The sequence below is a fragment of the Ornithorhynchus anatinus genome, chromosome 8 (genome assembly GCF_004115215.2).
Source record: "Ornithorhynchus anatinus isolate Pmale09 chromosome 8, mOrnAna1.pri.v4, whole genome shotgun sequence".
NCBI classification, from domain to species: domain Eukaryota; kingdom Metazoa; phylum Chordata; class Mammalia; order Monotremata; family Ornithorhynchidae; genus Ornithorhynchus; species Ornithorhynchus anatinus.
In genome coordinates, this window is record NC_041735.1 from 42393480 (window position 1) to 42400821 (window position 7342).

The following is a 7342-nucleotide window of genomic DNA, read 5'->3' on the forward strand; positions in this document are numbered from 1 at the left end:
GCAAAAAAAAAAAAGTTTTTGGATGTTTGCTGAAACTGTCTGAATGTTTGTTTTTAGTATCGTTATTACAAAAGCAAATGCTCAGACAGTAGCTGGCTGGGAAAGAGGAATGTCTGCTGATAATCTCTTCCATACTGCCTGCTTGTTAAGGTAGTCCACTTATTTTTTAATTTGCTTCTTGGAATCCTGATGTTCCTGAATTCTCTGCTTGGAGAGAGCAACCACTACTCCTCTCCTGATTGCCTCGAGCCAAGCTAGTCTTCTCGCTGCTCTTGTCTCCCTACAGCATGTTGCAGTAGCATGTTGTTTGACACTGTGCCTCAGTGAGTTTTTATAACATTTGGTCTGTCCCCCCCGTTGGACTATCTTCTAGTTCAGATCTACCGCTTTACAGGACCTCAGTAAGGAAGATGCTCCTCCATGTGATAAGTATGACATGTAGGTGATCAATAGTATTTATTGAGCACTTACTATGTGCAGAGCACTGTACTAAGCGCTTGGAATGTACAAATCGGTAACAGAGGCAGTCCCCCAATAAAGAGTTGAGAAACCGGATGTACCTTCTTTGGGAAGCCCAGAACATGGAGCCATATAGAAGACTGAACATTACTCTTGCTTCGTGGGCTTATAATTTATTACTGGGTACTCAAATAGTAGCCCAGGTCTAAAGAACCCCTGATAGGGTACAAAAGAGTAAAAATGAAATAGAGAAGGTGTGAAGTTAGGGGTTTGATTTATGTGCCCAAAACAAGAGCCAAGAATATTGTTATGGGTCTGGCTCCTAGAGGCAAGATTTGTTAGCAGAAACTGTCTCTAAATATTTATGCTCAGCTAAATAATTGCTAAATAATTCCAGTTCTCAGCTGGAAATCCAAGATCAGTCCTAGCCTAAATTAGTAGATATGTAAGATGGTATATTGGTATTTTAAACAGCAGTACTCTTGCTCAATGACATTTGTAACTTTCAGGATATAATTAATATCTTTTTATAAAGTGCTCTTCATGGCCTGACATAGGAATGCTTCTTTTGGAAATATTTCCTTAAAATAAATGAACCACTTAAAGCAGCATATTCAATAGTATTTATTTTAGAATTATTAAAGTAATACATGCTTTGGGATTTGATTTTTATGTTCTGCCTTTTAGCACAGGCTTTTCATTTGACAGTTCCTACTATTTTTCTTCTTCTGAGTGTATATGCTAAATACCACCATTATTTAGATATCAGCTTTTGTGGGACCAGGTTTCTTTAAACCCTGATGGTTATTTTGTTCATTTTTTAAATTTTTTTTTAACCTTGGTGCATAGTAGTCTTATAGGGAGAAATTCTAGAAATGATTTTGAACCAACGGTTAAGAAAGCGCCTCATCACTCAATTTGTCCAAGGAAAGCTACTACAACATCCTTGTATTTTCTTCAGTTAGGAGCAATGGCATGAGGAAACTGCGAAGGTGGTTATTATGAATTTGTGATAAAAGAATGGAGAACTACTATCAAGATCAATATGGAGGCCTCCATTTTAACTGCCCTTCAGTTTGGAGCCTTGAATTTGTTCACCCAAAATGAGTTCTGGGAGCTTGGGTTTCTTGAGCCAGCTTATAAACATTAGTCCAAGAGAGACAGAGAGAGAAGACCCCCGAAGGGAAACCAAACTCTGAATGTTTGAGGGATTCCAATATGAATCCCCGAGACTGGGTTTATTTCTAATTTCTAAAGAAATTCAAACCTTGAAATGATTTAAATTTTTTTGTTGTTGTTTTTTTCTGTTGCTCTAAGACAACTCTGATGAAGTAAAAAGGTATTTTTGATTTCAGAAATAGCCAGTTGCAAGAGTATTGATGGAAATTAGTTTTAACCAGAGCAAGCAATAAAAGCAGGTGGTGTCCTGTGTCTTGAGGAATTTCTAAAAGATTCTAGAGTTTACACCCAAGTTTACACCCATGGGAAGCAGCATGGCTCAGTGGAAAGAGCCTGGGCTTCGGAGTCAGAGGTCATGGGTTCGACTCCCAGCTCTGCCACTTAGCTGTGTGACTGTGGGCAAGTCACTTCTCTGTACCTCAGTTACCTCATCTGTAAAATGGGGATTAACTGTGAGCCTCACGGGGGACAACCTGATTACCCTGTATCTACCCCAGCGCTTAGAACAGTGCTCTGCACATAGTAAGCGCTTAACAAATACCAACATTATTATTATTTGCATCATATATGAGTGCACCTAGTCTTCTGAAGCAGATCTGTTTTGTGTATTATACAGAACTGACTCCGTGTGCCTTTTCAAAAGCACTAGGTTTGGCTTAATTAAACCAACATTAATGCATTTGACTATCTCAGTGCTCTCTTAACAATATAATTCTCCAATGTTTTATTTTCAAGCTCAGGGTGATGAAATAGGTTCATTTACTCTATTACATCTTATAATTGTGGCTTAAATATTTTTTAAAATAATTTTTGAAGCCACAAGAAGACTTTATGTGGCTCGAAAACTGCGGTTGGTTTTCCTGCCACAATTCTCTAGGGCTCCTCTCTCCTTCAGGCTGCTATTGTTTTGCAATCCGGAGATAAAGGCACTCCTGATAAAAACTCTTTTAATGATGCTAATATTAATACTTTGGTAGAATACTTTATCCTCTAGTAATAGCTTTAAAGAGTTTGTGGAGATTTTGTCATCTCATACATTTTAATAGAAAATTAGGTTTGTAATTAACAAGGAAGATACAGTACATCTACCTAGCGTTTCAATCCCTTTCCTGTGATGATTGCCAGTGGAATATTGCAGTTTTGTACCCTTCGTAGACCAATCAATATTTTGGTGAATGGTGAAGTTTGAGGCACAGAATTGAAGTGTAAACTAATTATAAACATTAAAAGTATGCTAAATATTATAGCCAGTTGATTATGTAAATTTAAACAGAGTAGGGGAAAGGAATTGCTTATTAAATTAGTCTGTTTTTAGTTTACTATGGCATTGTTTATTGCATGCAGTAGCCAGATATTTCATAAATATTCTCTTTTCACAACCTGGAGACTTCAATACTGCCAGATGATTAAGCCAGTCAGTCAATCCATCAGTTGACGGCACTTATCGATTCCCCACAATACACAGAGCCCTGGAAAGGCTGGATGGTGATAAGGCCAGCGGTAACTGGACTTGTCATAGACAACTCCCCTCCCCCTCCCCATTTCTATGGCATCCTGGATGGAGTAGGGAAACAAACCAATGCGTGGTGGCCCTGATGAGAAAATGCTTGACTCTGGAAATGACAGTTCATTGTATTGGCCGAGTAAGGAAAACCTCTAGCATTTGGAACATAGGGCTCATGCTGGTGGTCTCTGGAGCAAGATGCTACGGAGCTCCATGCCAACTGAATGAGCCAGTAAAGGAGCTGATTAAAAACCCAGCAGTGGAAAGCAAACCAGGTTTTAAATGTCCCTGTTCTTCTACTCTCAGATTGGGAAATAAAACTAACTATATAATGAGTGCGATTTTCCTTCTGCGTGCAGGGACACGGGCTTTTATAAGGATGCCTTTTATGCTCTTAGGTACGCAGACACCAGTGGTCCAAGTGAGCTGTGTCGAGGCAGCCTAGAAAGGAGGTGGCTCATTGGGGGTTGGGGGAGGTAGCAATGTTACTGTTTGAAGTGCTACAGGAGTCAGTCAACCTGGATTTCGGGCAGTGTGACAATGTGTAGGACCCACACTGAACGGCAGTCTTCCCAAACCTGAACCTAGCATCTTGAAAACTTTTAAGCAGTCCCTTTTTGGCCTGAGAGGTTTATTTAGTTATTCACCTGTGATTAGTCAGAGGACTGAACAAGATGGACTCAGGCTGTTCCCTCCACTATGTGATTCTTCTCTCCCTGGAAATGAATTAAAGTCACTTCGGACACCGTGCACTAGTTGTGGTTTTGAAAAACCTTGTCTATGGGAGAATCATATTATAGTCACCACTGATTCAGTGGGGGCCCTTGGGTTGGTGAGTGATTGACTCGAAGGTATGACCATGATGCATTTTTCAGGACAAATTTCTATGTTTCTGTTGTTATGGCCACTACTAGCAGAATGCTTTATCCCTTTGCCACTCTTGGTTGTTTTACTGTTTGACATACATTTACATTTACTGTGTGCTCTGCACACAGTAAGTGGTCAATAAATATGATTAAATGAATGAATGAACAAAAATACAAATGAACACAAAGTACTCTATGGTACAGAAAGATTGAAATGGATGCTGGGAAGGGTAGCAGCATACGCTTTACCCGCTGCTTCTTCCATGCCTATACCTGAATCTACTCGTGCCAATTTGTGGACTGTATTACACCTAGAACAGATTAGTGTTGTCAAAGAACATTCCCTAACATTTACACTGTGCATATCAAGTTATGAAATGAAAACACATGCTATAGCAAACTGATTAATGAGTTTTTCCCTTTGCCACACTTCACAATGAAAAACAGTGCTGAGTGAGTTCCCAGTTGCAGCTCAGGATTATCAGTTTGTCTTGCCACAAAAAAGACCCAAGAGAATTCTCTCCTTCGATTCAGGAGATTTTCTTCTCGCTAGGTTATCTCAGGCAGTCTTCAGACTTCTCTGCCCAGAGCATACTGGGAGGTGCCTTGTGGAGAAGGTTAGTTTTTCTGTCTTCCTTTACTCCAAACGTTGACAGGATTTGTAAATACTAACTACTACAGGCGATGTTATATGCGAGATCCTACACAATGTTATGCTTCCATAACAGTGTTAAAAAATTCCTAAGTTTCCTTATTGAGTGTTCAGTGCAAATCCACTGGGCAGTCCTCAAAGCACCATATTGTGCCCAGGATCTCTCCAATATGCCACACATTTGTACATTTGTGCTCACACGCTCAAATTTACCTTTCATAAATCCAGATTTTATGGACGTGTCGAGAGGGATGTTCATGTTTTTGTTTTTTTCATTGTGAACTCGAGCCTCATGATATCCAGAATTTGGGATTCCCTTTAGGATTCTTGCTGAAAGCCAGATGCCTCTGGGAAAAGTTTTGACTGTATTGAAAACAGGCTTCAGTGCTTTTTCATATTTTTATGAAGTGATGATACAATTATGGATTTACAATCCAGGAAATTATCACTTGCAATTAATGAATTAATCAATTTACTTAATTCCCAGACATAATGATGCTCTGTCTTCTAGTGTGTTCTAATTGTGCAGTAAATCGAGACTTAGGAAAATTCCAACAGCCAATCATTTTTGACGAAGTCAATCTTTCTGTGACTTTCTTCTCCAAGGGTGAGCAAATAATGAAAATATAGACCCCAAAGGCCGGTGCTTACAAAGTTGTGTAGTCTGAATACCAAGACTATCTAGAATATGTGACTGAATATAGTATTAGCTACAATTTTAGTGTCTAGGATGGTGTGTTTGTGTCAGGGAGTGCAGACAAGTTTTTGGCAGCAGCAAACATTTTGTATTTAAGACCAGAATTTTGAGTGGCCGGCTCCCCTTTTCTGGGTGCAATTGAATCAGTCAGTCAATAGCATTTATTGAGTGCTTATTGTGTGCAGAAGAATGTACCATGTCTAAATCTGATACAGTAGAATTGTGCATTTTTTTTCCTCTGATTCATGCAGGCACTTAATTACAAGAAACATGTGGTTGGCCCTGGAGGGATAAAGATTGAGCTGCTCTGTCTAGTTCTCTAAGCATATTTACCCCCAACTCCAGGACTCTTAGATAAGCCAGGCAGATACCTTTGAGTTATTCTTGTCTGGTAGACATAATGCATTGGCACTGACATGGTTTGGGGGAATCTGGAAAATGTTGCCAGGCTGAGTCTGTTGTACCTGAAAGTTTTCTAAAGGGTGAAAGGGAGACTCAGTTGGAGAATTCAGCCAAAGCTGATGGTCTCTTGAAAAGCAGTGAGTTCAAGGACTCTCTCTGGTCTATATGCCTTTGTATCTCTTGGAATGAATCCCAGAACATTTGGGTAAACTGGAGTTTATATGCAGTCTTTATAAATACAGAAGAGAGTAGTAAGGTAATAAGAATTATGGCCTTTGTTGAGCAATTAGAACAAGTACAAGGCTATGGGATCGGGCACAGTTCCTGTCTCACATGGAGCTCACAGTCTCTTTTATCCCAATTTTACAGATGTGGAAACTGAGGGTCAGAGAGATTAAGTGACTTGCCCAAGATGGCAGAGTAGGACATTGGCAGAGCTGGGAATTGGACCCAGGACTCCTGATTCTTATTCCTGTATTTTTCCACTAAGCAACATAGAGCATAAAATAGCATAGGATTTCTAGACCAGATTAAAATAAACTTGACAAGTACTAGCCACCGTGACTAAATAGAAGCGGACATCCATCTAAGCCTGCAAAGAGCAGAAACCCAGTGGGATGACTGAGACAATAAATACAATCAAAAAGACTCAATCAAACACAAAAATACAACACATCAAAGGTAAAACCATTACCTATTATTAATAGTGACAGTAATTTCTATCTCATAACGTTTCACATAGCAACCGTTACCAAGAACATCTGCATTTTAAACTGAAGGTGCCTCTTCACATACCTAAAGTGAAATTTGCCAGTGCCAAATGATGCATAATGCCCTGGTAGAAAACCTCCTCCTTGTTTATACATACACCAGTCTTTTATGTCAATTACTGCACTTGCCCACACTCCTATGCATGCTTGCCTTTGAAGACGACCTTGTTATTGATTTGTGGGTGAGGCCTCGTAGACATTTCTCTCTCTCCCCTCTGGGCTAAGGTAAAGCCAATTTTCCATTTGTGACTGTTGGAAGCCCTCTGGCCTTTTCAATTAATGGGCTATGGGAGCCTTTGGCTCTACCTCTGATTGGTGGATGCCAAGCTGGCCGCAGTTACTAATTCCCCCCAAATCTCCAACTCTGCCATGTTTGTTCAGTCAATTGTATTTACTGAGTACTTACTGTGTGCAGAGCACTGAACTAAGAGCTTGGGAGAGCATAGCGCAACAGAGTCGGTAGACACATTCTCTGCTCAGTAATTGCCGCCCGCCTGCTATCCCTCCTCGACTCTGCCGACCTCCTCCTCCACCATACCGCGCCCACTCACCGACTCGGTCACACCCTCGATCTCGTCATCTCCTACCGCTGCACTACTTCCTCCCTCACCAACTCTGAAATCCCTCTCTCTGACCATAACCTTCTCACCTGCCTCATCTCTCACACTCCCTCCCCCTGCAAATCTTCGCTACTGCCCCACAGAGACCTCCGCTCTCTCGATCCCATCCGTCTTTCCAATAGCATCTCTCCTCACCTTGCCGCCCTGTCCTCTCTTCCCACTCTCGACGATCAGGTCTCCGCTCTCAACTCCA